Source organism: Manis javanica, chromosome 1 (assembly GCF_040802235.1).
Source record: "Manis javanica isolate MJ-LG chromosome 1, MJ_LKY, whole genome shotgun sequence".
NCBI lineage: Eukaryota > Metazoa > Chordata > Mammalia > Pholidota > Manidae > Manis > Manis javanica.
The window spans coordinates 127373713-127392054 of NC_133156.1; the positions used below are offsets into that span (position 1 = coordinate 127373713).

Here is an 18342-nt window from a genome sequence, read left to right on the forward strand (position 1 = left end):
GTGAGTTGGGGGGAGAAACGGAAGGAAGTAAAATTGTGATGAAGTGCTTGCCTTGAGGGGATAATGTTCATAGGTTCTTAGAAGTGTGTTGCCTTAATTAAGTTTGGCTGAGAGTTACAGATACTCAAAATGCAATGGCTTACACAAGGAAGAGATTCTTTTTCTCACCTGAAAGTCTGCAGTGATAATTCATGGCTGTTGTGATGGCTCTGCTCTACTGCATCCCCATGGATCTAATTTCCTTCTCCTTTGCCCCCACCAAATACTCAGCACTTCAAATCATTTTGTGGTTTAGGATATTGGTTCCCATTCCACATATCCATCAAGTGTCCATCCAGCAGGAATTAGGGAAGAAGTAAAAGGTGTGTGTGGCATAGCGCTCTCTCCAGCTGTCTTAGTGACTGTCACAAGGTGCTTTGGCTTCAATCTCTCTGCAAGACTTTAATCAAATGGTTCAGCAACATAGGTTTGCTCCGTGGTCTTTTGGTGGCTTTTTACCCACCTAAAAATCAGAGAGTATTATCGTTAAGAAAGAGAAAGAATAGTTTTCACAGAGCCAACAGCTTTCTCTGCCACCATGTAAATGCCAAACATAGTAAGTTAAAATAGAATGAAGAAAACTTGATTAATTCAATGGGAGACTGAAAGTTAGGGACAGGGAACAAAGAGGAAGTATGAAATGTAAGAAACCCAGGCTATGAAATTTGTCCCCATGGACTTGTCCAAGTTTTTAATACTATGTGTTTTCCCTGCAGAATTTAGCATTGTTTATTTTCCCCTTTTTATATCTTCCCAGGAGTCCTGGAACTCTACCTGCAATTCTCCCTACTAAACTGTGATCAGCTTGAGATCAGTATTAATCAGTATTAATATTTTATTCTTTTTGACATTCATTTCTTTAAAACATAGTAGACACTGAATATACATTTGTTTTCTGGTTAGAAGAGACAAGTGTTGGAGACATTGGGCTTAAGAAGGACTACTCACTGATTACAGTGAGGACTACCTACTGATTAGACATCAACAGAGAGGGGGACATGCCATCTAAGCCTCTTTAGTATCAATAGTGCCTATTCCTCAATGGACAAATTGGAAAGATTTCATAGTCCAGTGGGTAAACAAGTTCTTTGATCTAGATTACAAAGTAATTCTGGCCAGTAGATAGGAACAAAACCTGTTGCATCCTTTATCTTCAGGAACACAGATAAATCTTTAATTTTTCTCTAGTATACCCAAATTCTGGTGAGTTTATGACGCCTCTCATTAGACAGTGCCAAGAGGATTTAATCTATCTTGGAATGGAAGTTATCATTTTAAAGGGAAAAGAGAAGTGATTTTTTTAATAAGTATAGTTTCTAGTGAATGAAATGAAAATAATAAATGATGAAATAGCTCTGTACATTTTACAGTAAATCCTTATATATTGTATGTGTGTTTAAGTACTGAATGTGTGTGTGTGTGTGTGCACATGTTGCCACGCACATGTAATCTGTGCTCTGGGGAAAAATATATCCCAGATTTTTGAAAAAAATTAAAGGCTTTTCCATTCTTATTTCTGGCAGGGTAGCAATAAGATGCTTCTAATAAACACAAGCTATGTTTTTCAGCAATACTCTTGAATGTACTGCAGGATCTGGTTCCAATTAGGAAAGATACTAAGAATGGACTCCAAAGAAGCCTTCAGCTATCTCAGACAGTCACAAACCCTGAAAGATCAAAGAACAGGGCAGCATGGATACACTTATATTAATAGACAGTTCAAGTAGTTATAAAATATCATAAAATATAACATCTATGTATTTTCCAGGAGAATTTATAGACTATTCTCCAAACCACTCATGATTAATCCATATTTTCCTAAGCATTAACTATTTTGATTTCTGAAATATACATATAGGAAGGAATACAAATCATGAGTGAGAAGTAGACACCTCACTGCCTTCTCTGAATCACTATATCCTTTGCTCCAAACGTAGTCATCACATTCGGACTTGTAATAGCTTACATTAGTTTTGCCTGCTTTGGGATATAAATAAATGTAATGATATATTTTATATCCTATTGGGTCTGGTTATTTCACTCAGAATAATATTTATTAATCAATTTTAAAGGTTAATCACTGCAGTTCACTATCTTAACAATATAAAGGGTTAGTAAACAAATGATAAAATAATAGATTCAGGGAAAATATCTGACAAAATTCAAACAATAGTTCATGATAAAAATTTAGCAAACTGGGAGTAGAAAGAATCCTTAGTCAGTGAAAATGTACACAGATGTTCACAATTTTACAATAAACATACATTTTCAAAAACATTATCACATGTAGTATCTTTAAGTAATACATTGCTGAATTTAATCAGTGCCATCCATGCTATGCTATACTGCTAATTTCTAAATGACAAAGTTGATTTATTTTAGTTACCATTTTAACGAAATTTATTTGAGAAAATTTATAGTTTCCTAATATTATTTGAAGTCTCTATTGGTTTCCTTGGCTTGTCATAACAAGTTACCATAAGCTGAGTGGTTCATAGCAGAAACTTTTTATCTTACAGTTCTGGAGGCCAGACATGTGAAATCAACCTGTTGGCAGGAACATGCTTACTCCTTGGGCTCCCGGAGAGAACACTTCCTTTTTCTTTCTAGCTGTTGGTGGTTTCTGGCAATGCCTGGCATTCCTTTGCTTGCAGACATGTCACTTCAATTTCTAACTCTGATGTCACATAGCCAACCTGTGAGCCCCTCTGTGTCTTCCCATGGTCTTCTTATAATGGTACCAATAACATCCTAATCCAGCATGAATTTACATTAACTAATTATATCTGTGAAGACCCTATTTCCAAATTAGGTCACATTTGAGGTTCCAGGCAGAAATGAATTTTTAGAGGATACTTTCAGCTCCTCTGCAAAAGTAAAAAGACTTGCCATTGAAATTCAGGACTAAGTTTTTCCATTGACTTTGCTTATTTTCAAAAATATAGACAGTATTTTTTAATTACATGAAGGTACTACTGAATGATTATAAAGATTTAACATGAATGTCATGGTCCATTCTCAAACACTTGTTTTTAAATATTAATAACTATAGCTAAAGTTTATAGTATGCCTGTAATTTTTAAGGGAATAATTATTTCTATAATATTACCATAATTACTTCTTCATTTTATTGCAGATTTGCAAAGTATTTTCAAAATTCTGTGTATTAATTACTATGGTTTAAAGAAGAGCAAAGTTTGTTTCCCCCAAAAATACCTCTTTGGCATAAGAATTATTTTAGGCTGATTGTTTTTGGGAAACAGCAGACATTGGGAAAACTCTGAAAAACCAGTAGAAGTTACCCTTTTGTGTGAAAAATTTACATTTATAATGGAAATCTCCCTTTCTGACCAGGAACAGAAGAAAGACTATGTAGACACTCTTGACAGTGAAGAAGGCAATGACCTATACCTGCACAACAATCTCACCTTTGTTTACTGTGCTTTTCCTGCTGATCCTCCATAACTATCCCCCTCAACATCTTCTCTTTATTTTGTCTTTAGTAGAAGATGGTTGTGGGTAAAATTACAATATTTCCAGAATCTCCACCTCACCTTAGTCCATCTCCATATCAATAGGTGATTACAAGGGGGAAAGGGCATATCTGGACTGGAGAGGTTGTGTGGGGTCCCTTTTTTTCCCTTTTTGGGTCGTGAGAGACATGGGCAAGCAGAAGTGGACGACTGCTTGTAGGCATTAAATGGTTTTGCCTACTCTGTTTCTCCCTTTGACTGATTTTGGCTTCAAAGGTAATTTGTCCTGGGTCAGAACATATTTTATCCCTGGAGTTACAATGATAATTTAATGTGATGGCTTGGGCCATTTTAGGGAGTTTCTGGGTTTTCCTGGGTATCAGCCACAAATACAGGAGGTATAGGTGTTACTAAACTTTCTGTTTGTTTTTCTCCTGCTGATCTGTCTTTTACTATGGGGGTTCTCAGCCAAGAACCTAGAAGCATGGAGGGAAAATTATTTTTCCTCCCCTACAGGTTCTTTATTCTAATGTCCTCTATACAATTATGGATTGATATTGCTAGATTCCTATATTCTATAATTACTCTTAATATGATTATCTTGAGCCATCGTGATAATAAGATACCTGTCATATAAAATGGTGTAGATTGTTATTTTTCAAGGTTCTGCAAGCTTCGTTTGGGGAGGAAAATTTTTCCACTATCTTTCAAAGGTTCTTCTGGCTGTTCTAAGAATTAAATTGGCATGCACAGAATGGCAGGCTTGAGTGAAACTTTGGGAAAGGCAAGATTGGCTTAGATTCCTGCAGGTTGTGTGGTAGGATTTATGTATGGGTTCTTCCTAAGAGACCACTTCTGCTAAAGGGAAATAGAATAATTCCCCTTTGGAATGAATTAGGGATAAAGGATCAGGTACTCCAGCTGACAGCAACAAAAAGAAAGCCTCTTATTACCCATGACCTTTCAAATCAAACAGAAGAGACTTAATATTTGCAAGTGTAATGGTTGGTGTAAAATTGAAAGAAACTTTGGCTCTGTGTAAGAAATTTCTGATTTTTACCCCCACTCTCATTCATACTAGCATTCTATTTTCAAGACACCTTATGAAACTGAGATTTAATGTTTTGGGGGAAGAAGGTGCCACAAACTATCATTTCCAGACTTAATCAGAGATGGAATAATTTATTTCCAAGATCTTGAAGAACATATTTATTTTTGCTCCTAGAATAATAAGTTTTCTCAAGGAACTTTGAAGAATATACTTCTTGAAAGATGATTATAGAATGCAGTGAATATTTAAATATTCAGCTGATAGTATAGTTGATAATAACCTTCAAGTTTTTATCTTTATTTTAAATTGTCTCTTAGGAAAAAAAATGCATACTCAGCATTGGTAGGACCTCATTACTTTATTTACACATATTTCAAGGTGATATGGAAAAGTCCATTCAAGGTCTCTTTAGGTCAGTTAAGAGAAATGGCATAGCAGATAAGATCATATGAAAAGGGAATACAAATTAAAGTGGTGAAATCCTCCATACTAATCATAAACAGTACCTCATACTAAACACTTCTTCTACATCTAATTCTTAGAAATTTAAAGCAATATTGAACAAAATGGTAAGCTAAATCTATCAGAGTCCCTTCTTTTTAGACAACTTAGTAAAAGTAATGTAATTATAGTAGATTTTAGATTTACCTACACAGCGTTTAGTTGGTCCTAACTATGGGGGAATGTAAATGATTTCTTTATGTCATGATAAAAATTATTATTACTTTTTTTTATTTTGTGGAAAGTATACAAGTAAATTGGTAATATAGTAACTGGCTTAATAGGAGACCATATGGAACTAAAAAAGAAGATTGATTTTTTTCTACCCATAGTAACATTCTCACTCAATCTTGAATTATTAATATTATAAATAGAGCAGACAAGAAATGCTGCTGAACTCCTACAGAAATAATAAAAGTTAATGAAGTGTTTGTTTTAAATGATTATTAAAACTACAATTTACTGCATTGCTATTTCCAAATCCATTCTTTTACTCTGAGCCCCAAATTGAAGTTGATCATATTATATTACAGTCAATATTTGCATATTTTTTACTAAATACACATATAATAAGACATTATATATTTGGCTTTGTTTTAAATGTTCTACTTTATTTGTTGTGGAAGATTGTTCTGAATGCGTCCTTTCAGCAAATGTATATCCTTTTGTGTCTTCTTGTGTCTTTCAGGGCTGCCCTGCTCTTTTCTCTCCCATTGAAGTCAGGATGAGCTATATAACTTACCATCTCCATGCTGAAACTTTAGGGAATATTGCATGTTTCTGCTCTTGACACAAATCAAGGTAAGGACTGCTATTTTATTTTTATTTTTTATTTTTTAAATTTTTTATTAAGGTATTATTGATATATACTCTTACGAAGGTTTCACATGAAAAAACAATGTGGTTACTACATTTACTCATATTATCAAGTCCCCACCCATACCGCATTGCAGTCACTGTCCATCAGTGTAGTAAGATGCCACAGTTTAACTATTTGCCTTCTCTGTGCTACACTGTTTTCCCCATGACCCCTCACACCATGTGTACTAAACTTAATATCCCTCAATCCCCATCTCCCTCCCTTCCTACCTTTCCCCTTTGGTAACTGCTAGTCCCTTCTTGGAGTCTGTGAGTCTGCTGCTGTTTTGTTTCTTCAGTTTTGCTTCATTGTTATACTTCACAAATGAAGGAAATCATTTGGCACTTGTCTTTCTCCACCTGGCTTATTTCACTGAGCATAATATCCTCCCTCTCTATCCATGTTGTTGCAAATGATAGGATTTGTCTTCTTCTTATGGCTGAATAGTATTTCGTTGTGTATATTTACCACATCTTCTTTATCCATTCATCTACTGATGCACACTTAGGTTGTTTCCATTTCTTGGCTATTGTAAAATGTGCTGTGATAAACATACGGGTGCATATGTCTTATTGGATCTGAGAATTTGTATTCTTTGGGTAAATTCCAAGGAGTGGGATTCCCGGGTCAAATGGTATTTCTATTTTTACTTTTATTGGGAACCTCATATTGCTTTCCACAATGGTGAACTAACTTACATTCCCACCAGCAGTGCAGGAGGGTTCACCTTTCTCTGCATCCTCGCCAACATTTGTTGTTCTTAGCCTTTTAGATGCTGGCCATCCTAACTGGTGTGAGGTGATACCTCATTGTGATTTAATTTGCATTTCCCTGATGGTTAGTGATGTGGAGCATCTTTTCATGTGTCTGTTGGTCATCTGAATTTCTTTGGAGAATTGTCTCTTCATATCCTCCACCCATTTTTTAATCCAGTTATTTGCTTTTTGGGTGTTGAGGCGTATGAGTTCTTTATATATTTTGGATGTTAACCCCTTGTCAGATATGTCATTTACAAATATATTCTCCCATACTGTAGGATGTCTTTTTGTTCCATTGATGGTGTCCTTTGTCATATAGAAGCTTTTTAGTTTGATGTAGTCCCATGTGTTCATTTTTGCTTTTAGTTTCCCTTGCTTGAGGAGATATGTTCAGGAAGAACTTGCTTATGTTTATATTCAGGAGATTTTTACCAAGGGCTGCTGTTTTATCCAGGGTCTCAGGATGGAGGACATGCCCACAGAGTGGCAGCTGACCTGCATTTGATGTGTGACATTAATGAGAAATCAACTTGGTTGTTGCAATGACGTTGAGACTTAAGGCTGGTTATCTCAGCATAACATAGAGAAAGATGACTAATATACCCATTGTTGCTCTTCAGCAACAAGAAGGCGGGGGGACAAGCAGGACCAGCCTGTTATCCCCGGGGCTGTGCAAGAGGGCAAGTGTCATAGCTTAGACACCCTCCCCTGAGATCCAGGGAAAAAACAAAACCACACCAAGCCAGGAGATGTGTCAGCCTCAAGGGCGCAGCAAAACTCAGCTTTATTCCATCAGAGGCTTAGTTATATAGGGGAAGATAAGGAAGTAACAGAAACCAATGGGAACTGATTATCTCATCTGTCACTAGGGTCTTTAGGCAGGTTTTGGGTTAGGTGGGGAGGCGGAGTTAGGGCCAAGAGTGCGCGCGCGGGAAGCTAGTTAGGCCACGAACGCGGAAGTAACGAGGGAGGATGGAAACCCCCAGTCTGTGGCAGTCACAGGCCTAAAAGAGGCAAAAGGTCCCAACAATTCCCCCTTTTTGTTTTATAAATGCTCTGGGATGTCTCTGCAGGCAAGGCCCCTGTCTTAGGTTGTCCCCCTCTGGGGATCTTACCCATCACTGGGTACCTTGCAGCTCCTCGGTTGTCCCAAGCTTACTCATCCTCCGTGGCCTGTCTTAGGTTGTCTCCGCCTTGGAGATCTTACCCATCATGGGCGTGCGGGGAGATAGTTAGGGGGAATTAATGGGCATGGCCTCATCATAAGGTTTCACAGCGATCGTAGGGGTCACTGGCTTCCGTGGCAACTCTCTGGTAATGTACCTGCACGCACATCAACTGAATTGATTCAATTCTTTTTTGGACAAACTGGATAATCTTGTTAATAATGCAGGGCCCAAAAGTGAAAAGTAGGAGCAAAAGAAGGATAGGACCAAGGAAGGGCAGAGTATAGGGCAACCACCCATGTAACCCAGTCCAGAGAAAATTGGCTTGTAATTCTTTTCAGCGTCTCTCGAGGTCTTCTTGAAGTTGCTTGACCTTATTTTGGACTATGCCGGAGCGGTTCGCATAAAAGCAGCACTCTTCCTGTAAAAAGAGACATAAGCCTCCCTTTTCAGCTGTGAGGAGAACAAGCCCCCTGTGGTTCTGTAGGACTACTGTCGCGAGGGAATCCAATTATGCTTGGAGGTCAAGAATTGTGCTGGCTACAGCTTGTATATCATCGATCATCTGTTGAGAAAGAGCTTTATAATAATGCAGAGAGGTGCCCAATCCTGCTGCCCCAGAGACAGCTCTGGTGGACACCTCAAGGCCTATAAGCAGGGGGATAACTTGGATGGCCCTTTTTGATCTACCTCCAATGTAGTCTAAAGCAGGAATAGGGAGGCTCTGATTGTTAGGGACCACTCCAATGACAGGGAAAATTACAGCTGGAGCACAAAGCCCCATCCAGTCTGTCGGGAGAAAGCCAAACGCGTCTTCCCCACAAATGAAGACTGTTCCATTAGGGGGATGGAGAAAGGTATTGTTCACAGTAATATTTTGTTGGCAAAAAGAATAGTGGATTCGACCTACATCTATCCTACTAGTATTATCAGTACGGGGGTCAGCTTTGAAGCATGGGCCTTTAGGGGAAAGAGGGTCTAGATAGACTCTAGAACTTGGGGGTAACAGCTGGCACTGGGGCTCGGCCTGTGACAGTTTAACAAGAAGAGCATTGGCTTGTAATGGTCCCGGCCTCAAGCACAGCCAGCAATCCTTAGCTAAATCGGGATTGGTTCTATTGAGTAAGGTAAAAGCAGCCTGTATCATTGATTGTGTCTCAGGATCAAGAAGCAATTCTCCCCTGATCTCCTGGAGGCTAAGTGGATGGTAAATCGGGGGATTTTGGTCTTCAATCAGCCTGTCTACCAGTTTTTTTAATTTTGGTACTGTCAAGCCTGGTCTTGGACTCCGCCCCCATCAGAGGCACCTATAGGGGCAAATTTATTCCAGCAGACGTTCTCTCCCCTATTCTTTCAACAGTCAGCATATTCATCCTTGCCTTTTATCAGAGTTGCATACTAGTATGTTTTGTTCTGGTGAGTGCAGGGGATAACCTCCTGATAGCATTGAGCATGAACGGAGGCAAGAAAAGTGGTGCAAGGACACTCAGAGGGGGGTTTACCTGGGGCGGGTGAGGATATTCTGGGGCCTTGCCAACATTTGTGATCGAGAACCCTTCCAGGGCATCCATTTTCTCTCCCTTTCGTAAGAGTAGCTGCCCGTTGCCCATTAGGGTAGGTTTTGGTAGAAGTATAACAGGTTATGGGGGGAGAGGTCTTGTTGAAAGTACAGGCTATGCAGGGGTCTCCTATGGTTTTTTGTAGTATGGCTCTTGCTTGATCAGGATCTCCAAATCCTGTCCTAGCTAATGGGAGATTTATTGCCATTAACAGGAAGACCAGCATCCTTGGGTTCATTGCAGACCCTGAAAGAGAGAAAGAAGAGAGATATCCTCAGGAGGTGTGGGGCCTTCTGGGTCATCATTAACATCAGTGAACTCCCACTCCTTAGGGGGGTAATACTTGAGATCTCTTGCGGGGACCCAGGTCGGCCTTTTTTCATTGGTTGGAAAGACACAGCTGAATCCCCTTCCAGCTGTAATGAGGGGATCTGGGCCCCTCCATTCTCCAGTAAGGGGGTCCTTCCATCGGGCTCTAATTGTCCAATAAGTAACAGTTGTTGTCCAATGCCTTTGGAAGGGTGAGAAGTGTTCGCCTTTGGCAAACTTTTAAATATTCAGAGTAAATAATGCCATCTTTAATTGAACATGGGAGGGGAGTGTTCTCCCTTTTTGTTTTATTAATTGACATTTGAGGACATGATTGTGTTTTTCCACAATTGCTTGTCCTTTAGGGTTATAAGGAATTCCAGTGGTATGAAAAATTTGCCATTTACTCAAGAATTCAATAAAAAATCTACTGATAAAGCAGTGACCATTATCAGTTTTGATTTGATCCAGCAAGCCAAGAATGGCAAAGCACTGGAGAAAATGGCTTATGGCATGTTTGGATTTTTCTCTCGTATGGGCTGTAGCCCAACAAGCATGGGAGAAGGTATCAACTGTTAGAAATATGTATCTAAGCTTCCCCAAAGGGGCAAAATGTGTGACATCAGTCTGCCAAAGGTAATTGGGTCTCAGGCTTTGAGGGTTCACTCCGCCCTTTTGACGCGGAGGAACCTGTAGAAAGGGCTGGCATGATTTACATGTTCTAATGATCTTTTTTAAGTCTCTGACGGGGACCTGAGGGAACCAATGGTGTAGTCCCCTCCAATTAGCATGTGTAAGTTGATGAAAAGAGGTGGCCTCCTGTACTGTGTAGGCTGAAGCTAGTCGGTCAGCAAGAACATTGCCTCTCAACAAAAAGCTTGGCAAATCTTGATGTCCCCTTAGATGTTGTACAAAAAGGGGAACTAGTCTCTGTTTTAACAAATGGCGGGCTTGAATCATCAAAGGAGTGATGGGATTATTGTCAAGTCTGATGTGAGCGCCCACAAGGTTGGGCAGTAGATTGACAACGTAAAGGCTATCTGAAAACAGATTAAGATGGTCTTGGATCTCAGATAGAGCTAGAACAACAGGATGAAGCTCTTTAAACTGGGTGGAGCCATGTACCTCATGAAAGAGGGTTCTGGCCAGAGGGCATTCACTTGTGCCCGGGGGGAACATTACCACAGAGGCTCCCCGCTTGCCCCCGTCGGTAAAAACAGAGGGGAAAGAGGGGTCTGCCTCAGTGAGGAACATTTTTGGTGGCTGCCATGCCAACTGGCTAAAATAACTCATCCACTTATAGGGACCATAGTGACAGTCCACTATCCCTGGAAAGCCCTCCATGGCCATTGCCAATCTGGAATTATTTCTCTGTAGCCATGAGAAATCATTGACCCAAAAGGGGATGATCAAAGAGTGGGGTTCCTACCCAAAAAGACGGACAGAAAGATCTCGTCCCTTGACAATGCAGTCAGCCATTTGATCCACTATAGAGTACACTCGGGGTGCCCCTCCCACAGATATCTGTATCCAATGTACAGGATCTCCCTCCTGAGCCAAAAGGGCAGTGAGGAGGGTCTCTCCCGCCATAATATAGAGGACCAGTGGCAAGTTTGGATCATATCTTTTTAAGGCAGCATTATCAATGGCATGTTGAACTTTTGTTAATATGTCTCTATTTATAGGGTTTAAAGTCACTGTTGAGGCTAGATCAAAGCCTTTTAATAGGTTGAAAAGAGGGATAAGATCATCTGTGGTTATAGGAATCCAGGGCCTCATCCAATTGATTTCTCCCAGCAATTTCTGTAGCTGTGTTAGTGTATATGTGTCCTGAATACATAACTGGAGCTTAACAGGGGAGACAACATCTAATGTTAAAGTAGTCCCCAAAATTTTAAAAGGAGCTACCTGGTGAACTTTATCTAGGGCAATCTGAAAGTTATAGTTTTTGAGTAGGGAAAGGCACCATTTGAAGAGGTCATCTAATTTGTGGGAACAAGCAGCCCCCAAGATAATATCATCCCTATATATGTAAAAGAGTATGTCAGATTCCTCTCAGCTTGTTGCTGGCATTCCTCTTTATACAAAGCACAACACTTAATATAAAGGGGGCCAGGGAGAACCACCTGGGCAAGAGCCCTCCAATCCGCGGCGGTGCACAGATGGTGAGCAAGTACCTGGAGGATGGTCTCAGTCCAAGGAGCATTGGGGCTGTCCTCAAGAATGGCCTTCTTTAATTCCTTAAGGTCGCCTGGCTCCCAAGGGTACCAGGGGGCAGGGCGGTTACCTCCGGGATTAACATTGACCAGAAATAGCTGACATGGCCCTGGGTTAGGTTGTGGGTGGAACAATGGATTCTCTTGGGGTTGGCAGCCAATGGGAGAGCATGAGTCCTTATATGGTAAAGGAGCTGGAACCTCTGCCCGTTGGCATGGAGGAGGGGGGGCTGATGATCATTTGAAAGGGTTAGAAGAGGAACCAGTACCAGGAAGTGGTGGGTACAAAGGAGCTGTGGATTTGGGAGGCCAGGGGATGGCATCAAAAGGGTTGATGGCGCTATTGCCATGATTCTCATCCAGCTCTTTATGGCTTTCTTGTCCTGCTGGCATGGACTCAGCCTAAGGAAGGAGATCAGAATCTCCCTGGGAAGGGGCTCCTGACCAGGTGGTTTCCCTGTCTATTAAGTTCTTGGCAGCTGGCTTCGATGGCCGAGGAGGGAAGCAACTCTTAAGGGCTGCTAAAGTGGGGAAGGTCCCCAGAGGGGGGATATCACCCTGATTAACTTGGGCTTTGTGTACGAGTTGCTCCACCCTGTCCCAAATTTCCCAGTCAAATTACTTGCAGGCAGCCATGGGGCGACCTTAATTAAGGTCTCCCAGGTTTTGATACCTTGGCTGTCAGAGAGCTCTAGGCCTCTACTTCGGAGGAGGACTCTAAGGGATTCAAGAGAGAGATCAGGCTTGGAAGAAGAATGTCCCATATTTTATGGGATTACACTTACCCATAGTCCAATTAGCTCGTCAGTGAAGTTCCTCGTTCCTCACATGGGGCACCAGTTGTTGCTCTTCAGCAACAAAAGTTGGGGGGACAAGCAGGACCAGCCTGTTATCCCCGGGGCTGAGCGAGAGGGCAAGTATCAGCAGCTTGGACACCCTCCCCTGAGATCCAGGGAAAAACAAAACCACACCAAGCCAGGAGATGTGTCAGCCTCAAGGGCGCAGCAAAACTCAGCTTTATTCCATCAGAGGCTTAGTTATATAGGGGAAGATAAGGAAGTAACAGAAACCAATGGGAATTGATTATCTCATCTGTCACTAGGGTCTTAGGCAGGTTTCGGGTTAGGTGGGGAGGCAGAGTTAGGGCCAAGAGCACATGCGCGGGAAGCTAGTTAGGCCACGAACTCGGAAGTAACAAGGGAGGATGGAAACCTCCAGTCTGTGGCCGTCACAGGCCTAAAAGAGGCAAAAGGTCCCAACACCCATGTTTCTCCACCCACTTCTGTTTTCAGTCAAGACAAAGTTTTTAAGAATATGTTGATATGCAGTTTTATTTGACCTCCAAGATTTTTGTTGTCACCTGTTTTTTCAATTTTTAAATGGTCATGAAAAATGTGAGAAGAATAATGATGTCTCATAACATGTGAAAATTAGGTGAAATTTGAATAGCAATGTCCACCTGAAGTTATGTTGTAACACAGCCACACTTGGTTATTTATGTATTGTCCATGCTGCTATTGTGCTACAATGTCAGAGTTGGAGTTGTGGAGTAGAGACTAAGATGTGCCTTCGTGGCCTTCAAATCCAGGCTTCTAATAGATATGTTTTAATTTTAACTAGACCTCCCTCACTACATAGACCTACTGACTACAAACATTCTGGAATTTACTTTCAGAGTCCAAACCCAGCAAAACCCTTGAGACATCCAGAGCTGCTCTCTGCTTTCTTCTTTGCTTTGTATCTTCTCCCAAAGAGTCATCTCTGCTTTATTATTATTCTGCTTTCTCACCTTTGCTGTCTGCCCTCTGCTTTCTCCCTAATCTAGCTCAGCTATATTATAAAATTATGCTCACTTATTATTACTCTATTTGAATCAATACAAAATTGTGAAAATTTGTTCTGTTTTCCTTAAGTACCTACATTGCATACTTGATTTCCCTTCTCAGATTGCAAAACCTAAAATATTTACTATCTGACCAAAAAAAGAAAAAGTTGGAAACTCCAGCTCTAGCTCATTCAACTTTAACCCCTGTATATTTTTTCATTGTATGAATATGCCTCTAGTTATTTATCCATTTCTCTGTTGATAGATTTTAGTTTTCTAACGTTTTGCTTTTTAAAATATAGCAGTGACAAATATTCTTATGAAGTCTCTGGTACACATGCACATCTTTTATCCTTTACATGTGAATTAAAATTAAAAAGAGAATCAGAAGAATTTATTAGATTAGGACTATTTTATGTTATATTTTTCCACATGATGTTCAAATTGCCCTTTTGATTGTAGATGATATCTCCTCTACAAAATGCATGAGTTATATCCTGAATTCTCCTTGTTACAATTAAGTCCACAGTCTTTTCCCATTTGTTCGTCATGTTTTTCCTGACATGCAGAAGTCCTTGCATTTAAAATTTTGAATATTCACAATCACATACATATGCAATGATTTGAGAACCCCTACCCAATCCTCAGCTTTTTCTAATAGCCTTTATTATTAATAAATTAACAATTTTTATAAGGTCTTACTACTTAATTCTGCTCACAAAATTATACCATAAAACAATTTAGAAAATATTTTGTTTTCTTTTTTGTCTAGTTATTAAAATTATACTCTGATAAAAAAATTACTAAATATTTTAAAATAAGATATTTTATTTAAAACATGGTAATGTTATCTATACCTCTAAATATGTTCTTGGTGTAAGAAATTTCACTTGTTATTTTATCTTGCTTTATACTTGCAAATTGAGGGAGAAAAATAGATAACTACTCGGGCTCAGCCTACTTTTGTTTTTAATTGATAGCTCTAATTATTTCAGAAACGTGATAGTGTACTCAGAAACTATTCTCTAGAGGAAAGAAAGAAAAAAAGAAATGTTCAGAAGGAAATTAAAGATTAGAAAAACTAGACCACATACACAATATACACACATGCAAAAACTCAAAATCTTTATTGTAATAATTTTGAAGTCTTGAGATTTTTAACCCTAGTCATTGGCATTCTAAATATGGAAATGAAACTGGACAAAAATGTTGGAATAGAATTTTTAAATTTGATTTTGAATTCTGAATCATTGGTATGACAGCATTTCTAAAAATTGGGGCAAGCTAGTCAGCATTTTTATAAAGAGAGAATCAGAACTTTTCTATAAGTCAAAAGATATAACCTTACTATCTATAATAGTTGATATTCAAAAGAGAAGATGGTTTTATTTTATTGATGTAAATTACATTAAATGTAAGGAAACTCAAAACTTTACAGTCTGCTGCAGAATAATCTAATAGTTCAAAATCTAGGGCAGATCTCAGCAAACTTTCTCAGCAAACAAAGGTCCAGATACTGAATATTTTAGGATTTGCAGGCCAAGAGGCAAATTTAGGATGTTACGTAGATCACTGTCACACTACTCTGTTCTTCCACTGTGATGCAGTCACAGAAAATAAAATATGTATAATGGCTGTATTCCAAGAAGACTTTGTTTATGGCCATGAGACTTTTATGATTCTTCTTTTGATTCTTTTTAACAATTGAAAAGTGTAACAAACATTCTTTGTTCCTATGTTTATACAAAAATGGGGGAGAGGCTGGATTTGTTCTGTGAGTTGTATTTTGCCAATTCACTTACGGACCTGAAACAAGTCATTGTACAATGGGAATAAAAGAGCTGTAGGATTAAGAACTGATTATTTAAAAAATCTATTCATGATACAGTGTAGGCATGAGCTTTGCAGCTGCTTCTTTCTCACATTTGTGCCCAGGGCATATGGGTCCAACTGTAAGTTTCTCAAATATGAGCACTTAGTCCTGACTTTCTGACAGTTATTTGGAGATCATTTTAGTCTAGCTACCACAAAAGAAGAAAATGCACATCCATGTCCACCAAGTCAAAATTTCTACTAGAAGAAACAATCTTAGGATTTTCAGGAAGAGCAGTCATATTTTTAAGGTGACTCAGTCTGCTATCTCTATCTTCCTAAAGGATGCTGTAAGTAAACAACACCATGCTCCTTTTCCTAACCTCTGTGGGAGATGGAATGGTAGCTCCCCAAAAAATATGTCCACATCCTAATTCCTGGAAGCTTTGAAGATAAAATTAGGTAGAAAAAGGGTCTTTGCAGATGAAATAAGTTAAGGATCTTGAGATGAAGAGATCATCACGGACTGTGTAGGTGGATCCTACACCAAAGAGCAAGTGGCCTTACAAATCTTCTGACAGAAGACCATCTGAAGATGGAGGCAGAGCTAAAAGTGATACAGATGCTGCAGCCACTAGATCCTGAAGAGGCAACACAGCTTCCCTACAAACTCTGGAGGGAATGTGGCCCTGTTGACACGTGGCCCTGATTTTGGCCTTCTGGACTCCAGAACAAAGAGAATGGGGTTCTGTTGTTTTAAGCCATCAAGTTTGTACTAATTTGTTACAACAGCCACAGGAATCAATGCAACTTCATTTATTTATTAAATAGTTGGTAATAAAGATTTAGACTCCATAATACTGAAATACCATTTCTTTGATTTCAATGAGTATAAATGGAATTAAAGGGAAATTAATACAACACTTGTAAACCACTCAGTGAAAGACAGTTAGATTTTTACTTTATTTTTTAAAGAAGGGGTGATACTTGTTTCTGGGGTTTTCTTCATTAGGGCACTAATCTGATTGATGAGGGGTCCACCTTCATGACCTAATCAGCTCCTAAAGGCTCCACCTCCAAATATTATCACATTGGTGATTCAGTTTCAACATATGAATTCTGCAGGGACACATTCAGTCTATGCAGGCATTGTCTGTGAACCTCTTGTTAATATGTCTATTAGTACCAGGAGTTTCTGTATAAGATTTTGATTAATTTGTTTCTTTCCCACTAAAATGTAATCTCCAAGTAGGTAGGAAGCATGCCTGTTTTTCTGCCATTGTATTTCTAGCATTTGGCATAGAGTGTGGGTATATTAGGTGTTCATTAAAAATTTGCTGAAAGGAGGAGGAATTTAACCTTTACTGAATAACTTTACTAGGCAATATGATAAGTGCTTTGCAAATATAATTTTATTGACTTTTCACAACAACCATATGTGATAAGAATTATATCCCAGATGAGGAAAAATGAAGCCTGAAGATAATTTCACCCAAGCTCACAGCCAGAGAGAGGTGAGTCTGAGGCCCAACTTACAACCTCTGCTTTTGTAGTATGTGCTCATTTCACTCTATTACATTTATGCTGGCTGGGTGGATTGTTCCCTGGCTTCTTCAGATAATAGATTGACTAATTTTGTGATGAAATGGAAATGGTTAATAACAGATTAATACCCATTCAAAGGCAAATTCCTGAAGCCACAATGCTTTAATTAAAGTAATTCATTTGTAACAATGAAATTCTAGGCATAGAATTAATAATGGTAGGCAGCTGAGTGAGTTAGTAGTTTAGCAGGGATACACTCAGGAATATGTCTTCAAAGTCATACCATGTAAACATTTCCCTACTCAGCTAATACCAGTTGTCCACAGGGGATCAATTGTAGGTGATACTATTTTGATATTAAAGAAGCAGCAACAATGGCAATATTACAGTCACGACAACACAATAATTTTATTTTTTTTGTCCAAAATTTTATTGTGTTTATTTACTTTTACATATTTTCTCAGTTATCTACATTATTAGATGTTTACCCCAACTAGTTAGACATTTAAAGGGATACGGATGAATCATGTAAAAAAACAGCCTTTAACACCAGCAACTCTTTCTGAATTTAAATGGTAACAAACTTCTAAAATATCAAACCATGAAGGTTTATAAGCTTAGTTAAATTGACAGAATAATGTATATCTTCCATATTTAAATGTAAGCTTCCTGATAGAAGATTCTGTGAACAGAGACAGTGCCTCCATGCACTAGGGGGACAATTTGTGCTTGGAACCAATGAGTGAACCTTGTGAGCCACCATATTTATGACATTTTCATTATTCTTGGCTTTTCACTTATGGTATGTATTCTGGTTATCTTGTCAGAGACCATTCCAAATCTTTTTCTTTTGACCAGAACTTACTTCTGAATTTTTATTGTTTTTAATTGAAGTATAGTTGATATAAAATACTGCTATAAAATATTGCATTGGTTTCAGGTATACAACATGGTGATTTGACAGTTACCTACATTACTAAATGCTCAACATGATAAGTATAGTTACCATCTGTCAACATACAAAGATATTACAATATTACTGACTGTATTCCCTATGCTGTACTTTCATCCCCATGACTACTTTAATTTGTGATAAGAATTTTGTACCTTTTTATAATCTTCACCTATTACAGCTATCTCCCCACCCCCAACCCCCATGGAAACCACCAGTTTATGTACGAGTCTATTTCTATTTGCTCATTTGTTTTGCTTTTTAGATTTCACATGAG

At 38.9% G+C, this 18342-nt stretch overlaps 1 long non-coding RNA gene across 1 annotated transcript; it reads right to left on the reverse strand.

The window, feature by feature from the left end:
• Positions 1-7485: 7485 nt before the first annotated feature.
• On the reverse strand, positions 7486-12914 carry LOC140848983 (uncharacterized). Its single transcript, XR_012130360.1, has 3 exons — positions 12717-12914; positions 9350-9652; positions 7486-8268 (listed from the first exon to the last, which is right to left on the reverse strand). It is a non-coding gene; the product is annotated as an uncharacterized lncRNA (long non-coding RNA).
• Between the last annotated feature and the right edge of the window lie 5428 nt (positions 12915-18342).